Source organism: Callithrix jacchus, chromosome 14 (genome assembly GCF_049354715.1).
Source record: "Callithrix jacchus isolate 240 chromosome 14, calJac240_pri, whole genome shotgun sequence".
Classification (NCBI taxonomy): Eukaryota; Metazoa; Chordata; class Mammalia; order Primates; family Cebidae; genus Callithrix; species Callithrix jacchus.
This window is the reverse complement of record NC_133515.1, coordinates 83,508,388-83,521,705: the sequence shown is the minus strand read 5'-3', so window position 1 is coordinate 83,521,705 and position 13,318 is coordinate 83,508,388. Positions and strand designations below refer to the sequence as shown.

The 13,318-nt window shown below is 37.9% G+C and overlaps 1 protein-coding gene across 13 annotated transcripts in view; it reads right to left on the bottom strand.

Annotated features, from left to right (window-relative positions):
* LCLAT1 (lysocardiolipin acyltransferase 1) overlaps positions 1 to 13,318 on the bottom strand; it is a 185,657-nt gene that overhangs the window by 161,536 nt on the left and 10,803 nt on the right. The window lies entirely within an intron of this gene.

Here is a 13,318-nt window from a genome sequence, read left to right as displayed (position 1 = left end):
GGCTAATAGAAAAATACTGTGCTGAGTTCTATGAAATAGGCATGCTAATTTAAAAATTATTTAAAGATGCATTAAAATGTTCAGAATGAATTAAAGCAAAGTTTCTGAAGAATTAGGTCAAAAATCATAATAATTGCATGTGTTGTTGTAGAGGTCAGTAATCCAGATTATCATAGAGCCAGGACTCTTTCCAACCCCATTATATAGCCTCCCAATAACTGTATGCAATTTTAATGGTTACATGTTTACAAAGAAAAGCATACAACACCACATTACATTTAACACTGCCCCTTGCTGCCAGACTCCAAGTCACCACCAGCTATCCAAAAAAAGACCCAGTGCCAAAAAGAAAATTATCAGTTTCTATAAGCCCAGTAAAGGATTGTGGCTCAATTTTGTAATCCCAGCACTGTGGGAGTCTGAGGAGGAAGTATAACTTGAGCCCAGGTGTTCTAGATCAGCCTGAGCAACATAGTGCGACCCTACCTCTACATAAAAATAAAAATAAATTATTAGCCAGTGGTGGTAGCACATGCCTGTAATCCCAGCTGCCTGGAAGGCTGAGGCAGGAGAATCACTTGAGCCCAGGAGTTCAAGGCTGCAATGAGCTATGATTTCACCACTGCACTCCAGCCTAAGCAACAATGAGACCTCATCTCACCTAAAAAAAAAAAAAAGCTAGCAATTTAAGGCCAGGTGTGGTGGCTCATGCTGGTAATCCTGGCACTGGGCAACAAAATAAGACTTCATCTCTACAAAAAAAATTGGTAAAAATTAGCCAGGTGAGGTAGCGCACACCTGTGGTCCCAAACTACACAGGAGGCCGTGCCAGGAGGACCACTTCAGCCCAGGAGGTCGAGGCTACCGTGAGCCGAGATTGTGCCACTGTACTCAAGCCTGGGTGACAGAGTGAGGCCCTATTAAAAAAAAAGGTTAAATTACTTAAAACCAAATCATTAAAACTATTCATTCATTAACCAGGTAATGGCACAATTTTAAAAGAGAATCCAGATCCATACTCAATTATCTGTGGCACATGCCTGTATTTCCAGCTACTCAGGAGGCTGAGGCAGGAGGATCACTTGGGCCCAGGAGTTCAAGTCCAGTCTGGACAACCTAGCAAATCCCTGTCTCTCAAACTTAAAAAAAAAAAATCCTTTAACCCCCCACTGCAATTCACAGGAATATGTAGAGAAAAACATGATGGAAAACTAGGCATGATTTATAGCATACCGCTATACGTTATCAGATTCTGTTTCCTGAGGGCTATTTTATAACTCTTTAAGCTATAGGTAACTGAGAGACATGAAAATTCTATCCTGCCAGGTGGTGGGTTCATTTGACCTCCCTAGCCTCTACCCAGCTCCCCTCCGCAACGAACCAGTTTTGTCTCCATTTCAACATTTCTTTATATAAATTTGTGGGTTATCTTACTTTTCCATTGAATCAGGTATAACATTTGCCTTCTTCCCTAATTATAACTTTTTCTTTAACACATGTATTTACATAGCTGCATAAGTCACTATATCACCTTTAATACACTACCCCACAGCTTTCTTATTATTGGTAAGATGATGATTGACACTCAGATACCAACACAAAAACAATCCAAACGTCAAATTGGACTGGAAAGGTCCATAGCCCATGTAAATTAATAAACAAGCCTTTGTGCTTTGAAAATCAATCCCTTATAAATTTCACTAGTATAAATTAGGTCATGAGCACTGCATAAAACTAGGAAATCAGGTTTCGGAACCTCCAGAGTCAATGTTCAGACTGCAGATAATGGTGAAGACATGAACTCTAAGCAACGACAACCTGCTGCCCACGCATCTTCATTCCCTGTAAACAGTTAAAAGAGCTGAGGAAAATGGTCAATCCAACAGCACAATTTGCTTCAGATGATTTAAAAAAATAATTTTGGTAGACTCTGCTCCAAAGAAGGTTCCATCCTTTTGAATGCATCCATGTTCATCTACCCATCCACAGAAGTAGGTTAATTTTTATGTCACTGAAGAAATCAACACAAAAGTCTTTGTTTAGGCTCATAAATTATCAAGATTATAATTATAAGGAATTATAGAAGAAATAAAGGGATGATAAAAACATGTTGATAACCAAGTTAAAGAGGATGTTCCAGACTCGGGTGACCCAAATCAGGAGAATCAGGTTGGTTTTAAGCCTACCAGGTTCTCCTCCACCTACCTGCTCTCTTTATGCCAAGGACACTAACTTAAAAGAAAGATCGTAATAGATTCAGATTCCTTTTACTATAAGAAGCATACAACCTGCCTTCTTTGTTCAGAACTTCACACACACACACACACACACACACACAATGTACACACACGCACATATACAAATATCAACTATATTCAGAGACAAATCATTTCTTTTTTTTCAACTCCAGAGAAGACAGAAGGCATAATTATGATTTAATGCAAAAATAGTTGCAACACACTATCCACAGCCAATCTTTTTTCTTCCTCATCTCTGTGACTTAAAAGTTTTATTTAATGCATTAGCTAGACGTGGCACAAAGTCTTCCATTACAAGGTACTGCGGGGGGGGCAGGTAGGAGGGACTGGCAAGATTTGTGGAGACAAAATACTCTAAACAGAACCTAGGTTTCTTCCTAAAAATATTTAGGAAAACTGAAAATTCCTGAAATTAACAGGAAAGGTAATCGCCATCTACCTCCTTGCCAAAAATATTTTCAAGATCTGGCCTACCATAAATGTTTTGCATAAAACCTATCTGAATGTCATTAAAATGACTACAAAAAAGACAAGTAATGGAACACTTTACCAAATGCAAGAATAATGTGCATTCTGACACCAGGGCACTTCCATTTTTATAAGAAAAGAAAAAGTTTCCACTTGTCTGAGCAACTTCTGATGCTTAAGGTCCTTTCCTCCAGTGTAGACCTCAGAAACAAAAACTGGTTGATGTTTATAAACATTTATCTCAAATCAAGAAAGAAATTAACACAAAAAATAAAACATTAAAAGACTTAATCTAGGCAAATTTTCCAGCTTTACAAGCCAGTGACAAAAAAGTAAAGCCTTAGAAGGAGCTTGTCAACTCCAACAGTTCAGAGAGTACAACCAAAGAAACAAGTGGAACCTTCTCTTCAGTGAGGTCTGAAGGTCTTGTCTCCTTTTAACTCCTTTTCCATAAATGCTTTCTGTATATTCTTGCCCATGTAAGCCTTAAGGACAAAAATTATAACCATGTGAATGTTTCTTCTGTTCTCAATTTTGAGAGTATGTCCCATAAACTAGCAAAAATTTTAAATTAGCTTTTTTAAAGTTTTCCAGTTAACTCTACTCAGAAAATTGTTGAAGATTTAAAAGAAAAGGGAACTATGAAAAACCTCCAGCAATGGCTTATGACAATGATGTTCATACCTCACACTCAAGGATGAAGTGACCACAAGCTTTGCCCCTAAAATCAGGAATAAAACCAGAATGACTGCTTTCACCACTGTTATTCAATATTGTACTAAAATTTCTAGCAAGAACAATTAGGCAAGAAAAAGAAATAAAATTCATCTCAACTGGAAAGGAAGATGTAAAACTATCATGATCTGCACATGACATGGTCCGATGTATAGAAAATCCCCAAAAACCCACAAAAATACTACTAGAGCTAATAAATTCAGCAAAGTTGAAGGGTACAAGATCAATACACAAAAATCAACTGTTTCTATACACCAGCAATAAACAAACCAAAAGAAAAATTAATAATTTCATTTACAATAACATAAACCTAGGAATAAATTTAACCAAGGAGGAAAAAGAAAATCTAATGTATGGAAGGATATACCAGGTTTAGGGAATAAAATACAATACTGACGGAGTACGGTGGCTCACGCCTGTAATCCCAGCACTTTGGGAGGCTAAGATGGGTGGATCACCTGAGGTCAGGGGTTTGAGACCAGCCTGGCCAACATGATGAAACCCCGTCTCTACTAAAAATACGAAACTTAGCCAGGCATGGTGGCAGGTGCCTGTAGGTCCAACTATTCAGGGGACTGAGGCAGGAGAATCATTTGAACCCAGGAGGTGGAGGTTGCAGTAAGCTGAGATCACACCACTGCACTCCAGCCCGGGCAACAGAGTGAGACTCTGTCTTAAAAATGAATGAATAAATAAATAAATAAAATGAAAATAATAAAGGACAATACTGTTAACATGGCAATACCACTCAAAGCAATCTATAGTTTCAATGCAATCTCTATCAAAATTCCAATAACCATTTTTGCAGAAATGGAAAAGCCAATCATCAGATTTGAATGGATTTGGGAGGGGTTACAAGTAGCCAAAACAATACTGAAAAAGAACAAATTTGGAGGACTCACACTTCCCAATTTCATAACTTACTACAAGGCGACAGTAATCAAAGCAGTATGGTATTGAAACTGGCACTGCAAAATTCTAACAGTGAGAGAACTCTACCATAGCTGACTCCATCTTCCTTCTAACCTCATAAGCTGTCTTTGCTCATTCCTGCACATAGGCCAAGCTAACTCTTGGAGAAATTTAGTTTCTATTTAAACTTTAAAGCAAGTATGATAACAGTTCTTTCCCAAAACTAAGCCCCTCCTTGTTCAGGGACCAAAACTATCTTTGTACAACTAACAAAAGGACACAATGTCAGATTTATGGTAGAGGCCTGAATTTTGCTAAGACTTAGACATTGTTAAATAATAACAAGACACTATTTTCTAACTTATCTTTTTTGTTTTTATTATTATTATTATTATTATTATTTTGAGACAGAGTTTCGCTCTTGTTACCCAGGCTGGAGTGCAATGGCGCGATCTTGGCTCACCGCAACCTCTGTCTCCTGGGTTCAGGCAATTCTCCTGCCTCAGCCGCCTGAGTAGCTGGGATTACAGACACGCGCCACCATGCCCAGCTAATTTTCTGTATTTTTAGTAGAGATGGGGTTTCACCATGTTGACCAGGATGGTCTCGATCTCTTGACCTCGTGATTCACCCACCTCGGCCTCCCAAAGTGCTGGGATTACAGGCGTAATTACTTACTAGACAAGAGTAACTTGCCAGTGGTCATAAGATTTGTAACTTCCTCAACTGCCTCTATAGATTACCTCACTATTGTAAAACCCAAGACTGATTCTTGAGATATTTTTCAGACCTCAACGTTATGGTAGACCAACTGATGCCACCTGGATGGGTGACTCATACCATGAAACTGGCTCAACTGGCCCTGTAATCCCCACCCAGAAACGGACTCAGCACAGAGGACCATTTTGATACTCATGTGATTTCACTCCTGACCCAACCAATCAGCAGTGCCCATTCCCTAGCCACCTGCCTACCGAACCAAGGAGGTAAAAGAAAATCTAATGTATGGAAGGATATACCAGGTTTAGGGATTAAAATACAATATTGACGGAGTACAGTGACTCACGCCTGTAATCCCAGCACTTTGGGAGGCTAAGATGGGTGGATCACCTGAGGTCAGGGGTTTGAGACCAGCCTGGCCAACATGATGAAACCCTGTCTCTACTAAAAATACGAAACTTAGCCAGGCATGGTGGCAGGTGCCTGTAGGTCCAACTACTCAGGGGACTTAAAATCCCTAGACTTAAAAATCCCTAGACTCCAAATGGCCAGGGAGGCAGATTTGAGAAATGTCTCCCATCCTCCTTGCTCAGCCACCCTGCAATTATTAAACTTTCTTTGCACAACATCTGCTGTTCTCAGTGTATCAGCTTTATCAGAGCAGTGGGCAAGAAGAATCTGCTTGGGCGATAACAATAATGGCATAAGAAGAAACCTGTAGGCCGGATGCGGTGGCTGATGCCTGTAATCCCAGCACTTTGGGAGGCTGAGGTAGGCAGATCACTTGAGGCCGGGAGTTTGAGAGCAGCCAGGCCAAAGCAGCAAAACACCATCTCTACTAAAAAATACAAAATTTAGCCAAGCATGGTGGTGGGCACTTGTAGTCCCAGCTACTCAGGAGGCTGAGGCAGGAGAACTGCTTGAACCCCAGAAGCAGAGGTTGCAATGAGCCGACATCATGCCACTGCACTCCAGCCTGGGCTACAGAGTGAGACTCCGTGTAAAAATAAAAAAAAGAGAGAGACTCATAGACCAATTGATTGAGAGTCCAGAATTATAACCATACATCTATGGCCACCTAATTTTTAATAAGGGTGTAAAGGACATTCAATGGAGAGAGAACAGTATCTGTAACAAATGATTACTACTGCAAAGCCACATGCAAAAGAATGAAGGTGTCCTCAAACTCACTCAAAAATCAATCAACCTAAACAGAAAAGATAAAACTATAAAATTCTTATAAGAAAACAAGGGTAAATCTTCACAACCTTGGATTTGGCAAGGGATTCTTACATGTGACAACAGAAACATGAGCAACAAAAGAAAAAATAAATAAATCAACTGGACTGCATCCAGATTAAAAACTTTTGCACATGAAAGACCGCCATAAAGAAAATAAAAAGACAACCCACAGAATGGAAGAAAAATTCACAAGTCAAGGGTCTAGTATCCAGAAGATATAAGGAACTCTTACAACTCAACAACAAAAAGACAAATAACTTTTTTAAATGAGCAAAGGACTTGAATAGACATTTCTCCAAAGAAATCATACAAATGGTTGATAAGCATATGAAAAGCTAGGCAATATCATACATCATTAGGGAAGTGCAAACCAATAGCACAATGAGGTATCGCTACATACCCACTAGGATGGGCACAGTTTTAAAAAGGGAATATAATGAGCATTGGTAAGATGTAGAAATGTGTAACCCTCACATATTGCTGGTGGGAATGTAAAATAGCAGTTTCTTTTTTTTTTTTTTTTTTTTTTTTGAGACAAAGTCTTGCTCTGTCGCCAGGCTGGAGTGCAGTGGCACAATCTTGGCTCAGCGCAACCTCCGCCACCTGGGTTCAAGCGATTCTTCCATCTCAGCCTCCTAAGTAGCTGGGACCAGAGGCACATGCCACCACACCGGGCTAAGTTTTGTATTTTTAGTGGAGACGGAGTTTCACCATGTTGGCCAGGATGGTCTCAATCTCTTGACCTTGTGATCCACCCACCTTGGCCTCCCAAAGTGCTAGGATTACAGGCGTGAGCGCCCAGCCAAAGTAGCAGTTTCTTAAAGAGTTAAGTAAAGCTTGAAAAACATTATGCTAAGTGAATAAGACACAAAAGGTCACGTATTGCCTAATTTCCTTTATCTAAAATATTCAGAATAGTTAAGTCCATAGAGACTGAAAGCAGACTGGTGGCTGCCAGAGGCTAGGGAGAAGCGAGCAACTGCTAATGGTACATGGTTTCCTTTGATGTGATAAAAATATTTTGAAACTAGACAGAGGTGGTGATGGCACAACCCATGAATATCTAAAAACTCCAATGCTTTGTTCACTTTAAAATGCTTAATTTCTTGTAAATTTCACCTCAATAAAAAAATAGATATAAAATGGCTATATTTTTCCCAACTATCCACAGTGGAGGTCATTTACAAAAATGTATTGTTAAGCCATAATGGAAATTCCAATTAATTCTGCAGGGCAAGCTTCTCATTACAACACAATAAAACTAAGAATTAATAATTCAAAACTAATAACCCTAATGATTTGAAATTTTTAAGCCTTCTAAACAATTGTTGAATTAATGAAAAAATTAAAGATATATGAGACTTGTAGTTCCCGTATGCTGACGGTGCATCCAGATTCCTGGGGAAGGGTGGGGAGCTTGTTAAAAACGCAAAAGCTCAGGCCCTACACCCAAAGCTCAGACCCTACACCCTATTAACTTTACTATTGAGGTTAACTTTTCATTTTTGTTTTAACATCATTTTGGTAGACTGTCTAGCCTGTTATTCAACACTGAGAACCAATAAATAATGGTGATTAGTAAAGAGTAGACAAGAATTAACTGTCATTCACAATAATTACCATAGTAATCAGAATGAATCTTCCTTTGTTTAATAAAAGGGAGACAGCCCTTTTTAGGGTGTACAGTAATTGCCTATGGCTGCTGTAACAAATTAGTTGATGGCTTGAAACCGAAAGTTGTTCTCTTACAGTCCTAGAGGCTAAAAGTCTGAAAGCAGCATCATTAGAACAAAAGCAAGGTCATACTCCCTCCAAAGGCTCCAGGGGAGAATCTATTCCTTGCTTATTCCAGCTGTTGATGGCTGTGGGAATGCCTTGACTTGTGGCCCTGACACTCAAATCTCTGCCTCCTGGTCACACTGCCTCCTACTCTTCAGTGTATGTATAATCTCCCTCTGCCTCATTTTGATAAAGATACACAGGATCACTTTCAGGGGCCACTCAGATAGTCCAGGATAAGAGCCCTAGACATCAAGATTCTCAATTTAATTTAAAAAAACTTTTTTTTTTTTTTTTTTTGCCATATAAGGTAACATTTCACAGTTTCCAGGATTAAGAATTGGGTATTTTAGAGAACTATTTTCAGACAACCACACCCAAGAGGATCTCTTTAAACACCTAACAGGCCTGGCCAGGTGTGATGGCTCATGCTTGTAATCCCAGCTCTTTGGGAGACCAAAGTGGGCAGATTGCTTGAGCTCAGGAATTCGAAACCAGTCTGGGAAACATGGCAAAACCCCATCTCTATGTAAAAAATAAAACAAAAAGTAAATAAAAATTTTAAGAAAACAAAAACAAAAACAAAACCTAACAGGCCAAGCCTTTTGGTCAGGAATTAGATACTATCTTAGTCTCCAGATTTACAATGCCAAGGTCATAGTCCTTTTGACCCTAGACACCGCAAAAACACACTGCTGAAATTAACTCGGGAATTTCATCAGATGCACAGAAAACTATCACAGTGTACATCCATTTGTCTCAGAACACAAGGGAAGTTTTGTCTGTTTTACCGTATGAGTTAAGTTCTGCTCAAATTTTGTAGTCTCAAACTACCTATCTGTATATATCTGACAGGCAAATAAAAACAAAGCGTTCTTTCTCTTCTGTATTGGTAAGAAGGGGTCTTTTTGTTGGCAAGATTTTCTTATTGCCCCAACATACTTTACAGAGTTGGTTAATAATAAACTAAGTTTTTAAATAAATTTGAGACAAACTACTTTCCAAGGCAGCAAAATTTATTTTTATCCTCTAAATTTTTCCAGACACACAATTTCAAGACCCACTAGCCCTTGAATCTCCTCCAGAATCAAGCAGTTTCATTCCATAAAATCAAAATAAATTCCAGATGAATTAAAGAGTTACAGGTAAAATATGAAAGCATTAAAGAATTGTAATGGGAAAATGGGCCAAGAATCAAGAATCACATACAAAAAGGAACACTAAAAAAAAAGCAAAGAACTCAGACTAAGGTAACATGATACCATGTTTCCAATTACTTTTTCATATTTGACAATAATAATATATAGCTAAGTGAGGGTATAGGAAAATAAGGCCTCAAACACAATTGCTAAGAGAATAAACTGATAGAGCCCTTTTAAAAGGCGAATTCACAATGGCTGGCAAATTATAAAATGCATATACATTTTAACCCAATAATTTGATTCTAATCTTCTTCAAAAGTAGTCATAAAAATAAGTAAACACAAGTACAAAAATGCTCATGGAAGTACCATTTGTATGTGAAAATCAGAAATAGTATGAATGTCCATCAACAGAAAAATAGTTAAATTATGGCATAGCCATATAACTGGAATATGATGCAACCACTTTTAAAAAAGTGAAGCACAGTCATTTCTCAGTATCCATGGAGGAATCTGTTCTAGGACCTCTTGAGGACAACAAAAATTAACAAATGCACAAGTGCCTTACATAAAATGACATCATATTTGTATATAGCCTGCTCACATCCTCCAACACACTTTATCTCTACTACTCATAATATCTAATACAATGTAACTGCTGTACGAATAGTTACACTGTATTGTTTAGAGAACCATGACAAGAAAAAAGTCTGTGCCTATTCAGTGCAGAGGCAATTCTTTTTTGAATATTTTTGATCCATAGTTTGTTCAATCTATGAATGCAAAACCTGTGGATACATAGGGCTGAATATACATGAACAAATCATTCAGAAAGGCAGACACGACATGCAAAGAAAGCAACTTATAAAATAATGACTCTGTTTTTACTGAAAGGAGAAAACAAAAACAGAAATCTCTATGTATGATAATATGTTTATTAATAGAAATCATGTTTTAAAAAAATCTTACAACATGGGAAAATCCTAATAATATAAAGTGAAAAAAGTATGCTACAAAGTTGTATAGGTAATGACACAAACAAAAGTAGCACAATAAAAATAAACACGGTTATCAACTATCTCTGAGTAATCTAATTCTGATCTGTTCTTTACATATTTTTTATTTTCCAAAAAGTATAAATATTTCTTATATAGCATTCAAGTTGATTTTATGAAGAGACAGGATCTTGCTATGTTGCTCAAACTGGTGCTGAACTCCTGAGCAACTAAAGCAATCCTCCTGCCCCAGCCTCCCAAGTAGCTGGCACTAGGGTCAGGAGAGATTCTGACCCTAAAAAAATACCAAGAGATTGGGTATAATGATGTGAGTTCATGTACAATGAAGACTTTTCAAAAAAAGAAAGACTTAAAAAAAAAAAAAAAAAAGGAACCAACCTTGGGTTCTATTAATTGTCGTTACTACATCTTTACGTTCTATATTATTAACACATATTCATATGTATATGTTCTGAGCATTCTTCTTTCTCTTTTTCATTTGAGGGCTCAATTTATTATTTCAGTTTTCTATTACACATGAAGCATTTAAAATAAAAATATATCCCCGATTTTTGCTTTAGTTTTGTCTTAAATATTTGATATTAGTTTTCTCATTATCCACTTTGAAAGATGTAATACTTCCCATTAAAATTTATTCTTAGAAATATATAATCTCTTTATTATATATTTGGATTACAAAAAAAAAAAAGAAGAAGACTTTTTAAAACTATATATATTTACCAAAACTTATCTATGCTGAAGAACGTTCCCTCATTCAGACTGGTTACTTTAAATATGTTTCTTCTCATGTTCTACTACTAAAAATAATTTTGAACTTTTATAGTTTAAAATTTCCTTTGATCAGCTCAGGTAACACACAAAAAAGATCTTTCTTAAAATTAGTATTAACTAACATAATCACCCAACTTTTATCACCTAGGCTAGCCCTCAAATAGATTTTGGCTCATTCTAAAAAAACTCTAGCTTCAAAGGACAAAAATTTAGCACAAGTTCTGTCAGTTAAAACAATATGCTTCAACTTCCAGCTTGTCTGGGGACAAGGAATAGACTCTGGTTTCAGAAGTTTCCCCCAGATTAACTTAAGTATTCACTGTCATCCACACTGCGTTTCCATAGATGCCCAAGAATCCCCTCCATTCTTGTTCACTCATGGTCTTCCTGAGCATTAAGGGTCCTCTCCTCAGTCACAATTCTCAAAATCTTATCATCTCTTTAACAATACGCTCAAGATACACCTGCTTAGTCAAATTGTGCCTCTTTTGAACTCCAGAAGCATCTTATCATCTGTGCTACTGACTTGGTCAGCATATGTTATTTTTACACAGACATTCTTTTCATATACTCTAACTTTCCAATTACAATTTACAAGTAACAAGAAGACATAGTTTCATCTTCAATGCAACTCACTGTAGATACAGACTGAGTGGCCCCTCCAAGAAACACAATAGGTGTTTGTTTTCTTTTGTTGTATACAAAGACTGGGATAGCATTAATTTGAGCCTATTCGATTCCAGTGGGCCTTGAATGGCTGCCTGCAAATAATGGGTTTTTTTCCTGCAGTAATGGAGACACCAACTGAAAGTTCTGAGTTCAAAAATTATATGATAAAAGTTTAATTTAGAAAATGTGGTCCACAGCAGCCAGATCATAGGAGGGTAATAATTTCTATAGCAAGGAAGATAGTTGGCCCAACTAAAGGGTTAAGTACAGGGCTTTAGTCAGAAAGTACTGACCTCTGTTACACTGGGCAAGTTACGGCTTCCGTTTCCTTACCAGTAAAATGAAGATGATAAAACCAGATCCGAGCCAGGCCTGGTAGCACACAACTGTAGTCTTAGCCACTCAGGAGGCTGAGGCAGGAGGATTGCTTGAGCCAAGGAGTCAAGACAAGTGGGAGCAACACAGTGAGACCCCGTTTCAAAAACAAACAAACAAATAAAAAACAAAAAAACTAGAAACAAGTTGAAAAACCTCCAGGTCTTGCACACTGTGGTGGGCGTTACATGAAATAATGCACGCAGCACACATACCACAATGCCTATCAAAGGGTTAGCACACTGCACTCTGTGACCAATTCTCTGACACCAACTAGGTCTCCTACAATTCAATTCAATTCCAACACTACCTGGAGTTAACATCAGATTCCACAAGTTAAAGAACAAGGTTTCCAACAAGACTGCTCTTACTTCAGACATCCCCAGACTATCCACACTAATGTCAAACTTGGCCACAAATTCAGATTCCCAAAACCTCCCTTCAGTTTCAACAATTCTCTACAACAATTAGCAGAAATCACTGAAAGCACTATACTTAAACAATCACAGTTTCATTATAAAGGATACAACTCAGGAACAGCCCAATGAAAGACGTGCACAGGGCAAGGGAAGTCTAGGGAAGAGAGAAGAGGGACGCAAAGCTTCCATGCTTTCTCCTGAAGAAATTCACGTGTTATTATAGAATATATGGTTTGGGGGGAAAAAAATAGAAATCCAGATGTCATCCTCCTAGCTAACCAGTGTGTTCACTGCTGCCGTAGGGTTTTTATATGGGGCTTCATGTTCTAGGCAGGAGTGATTAAATCACTGGCCAGATAACTCGGCTTTGCTGTAAAGTCCCTCTCCTCTCCCTAGGAGAGACCAGGAGATGGGCTAAAAGTTCCAAGGTCTCTCTGATGTGGACAGCTCCTTTCCTGAACTATGGAAGGGCCCACCCAGAGTCACCTTCTTAAGATAAACTCAGGTGTGATCAAACGAGATTCTTGTTATAAATAACAAAAGATACACCTATAAGGAAATTCCAAGAGTTTTTGAAGCTCATTGTCAGGAACCAAAGACAAAGACAGATACAATGGATTCTTCACTATATCACAGAAACAACAAATGGAGACTATCAGAAACCAACTAGTATGCTAGTGAAGTAGTGTAAGCATAAAGATAAGGAGAAGAAACATCAAAAGCATTATAAAAGCAGCAGCAATAAAGGGGGAAGGGTGTTGAAATTATCTACAAAGGTTCTAGTCTGGACAATTGAATAGACAGAGACAGACA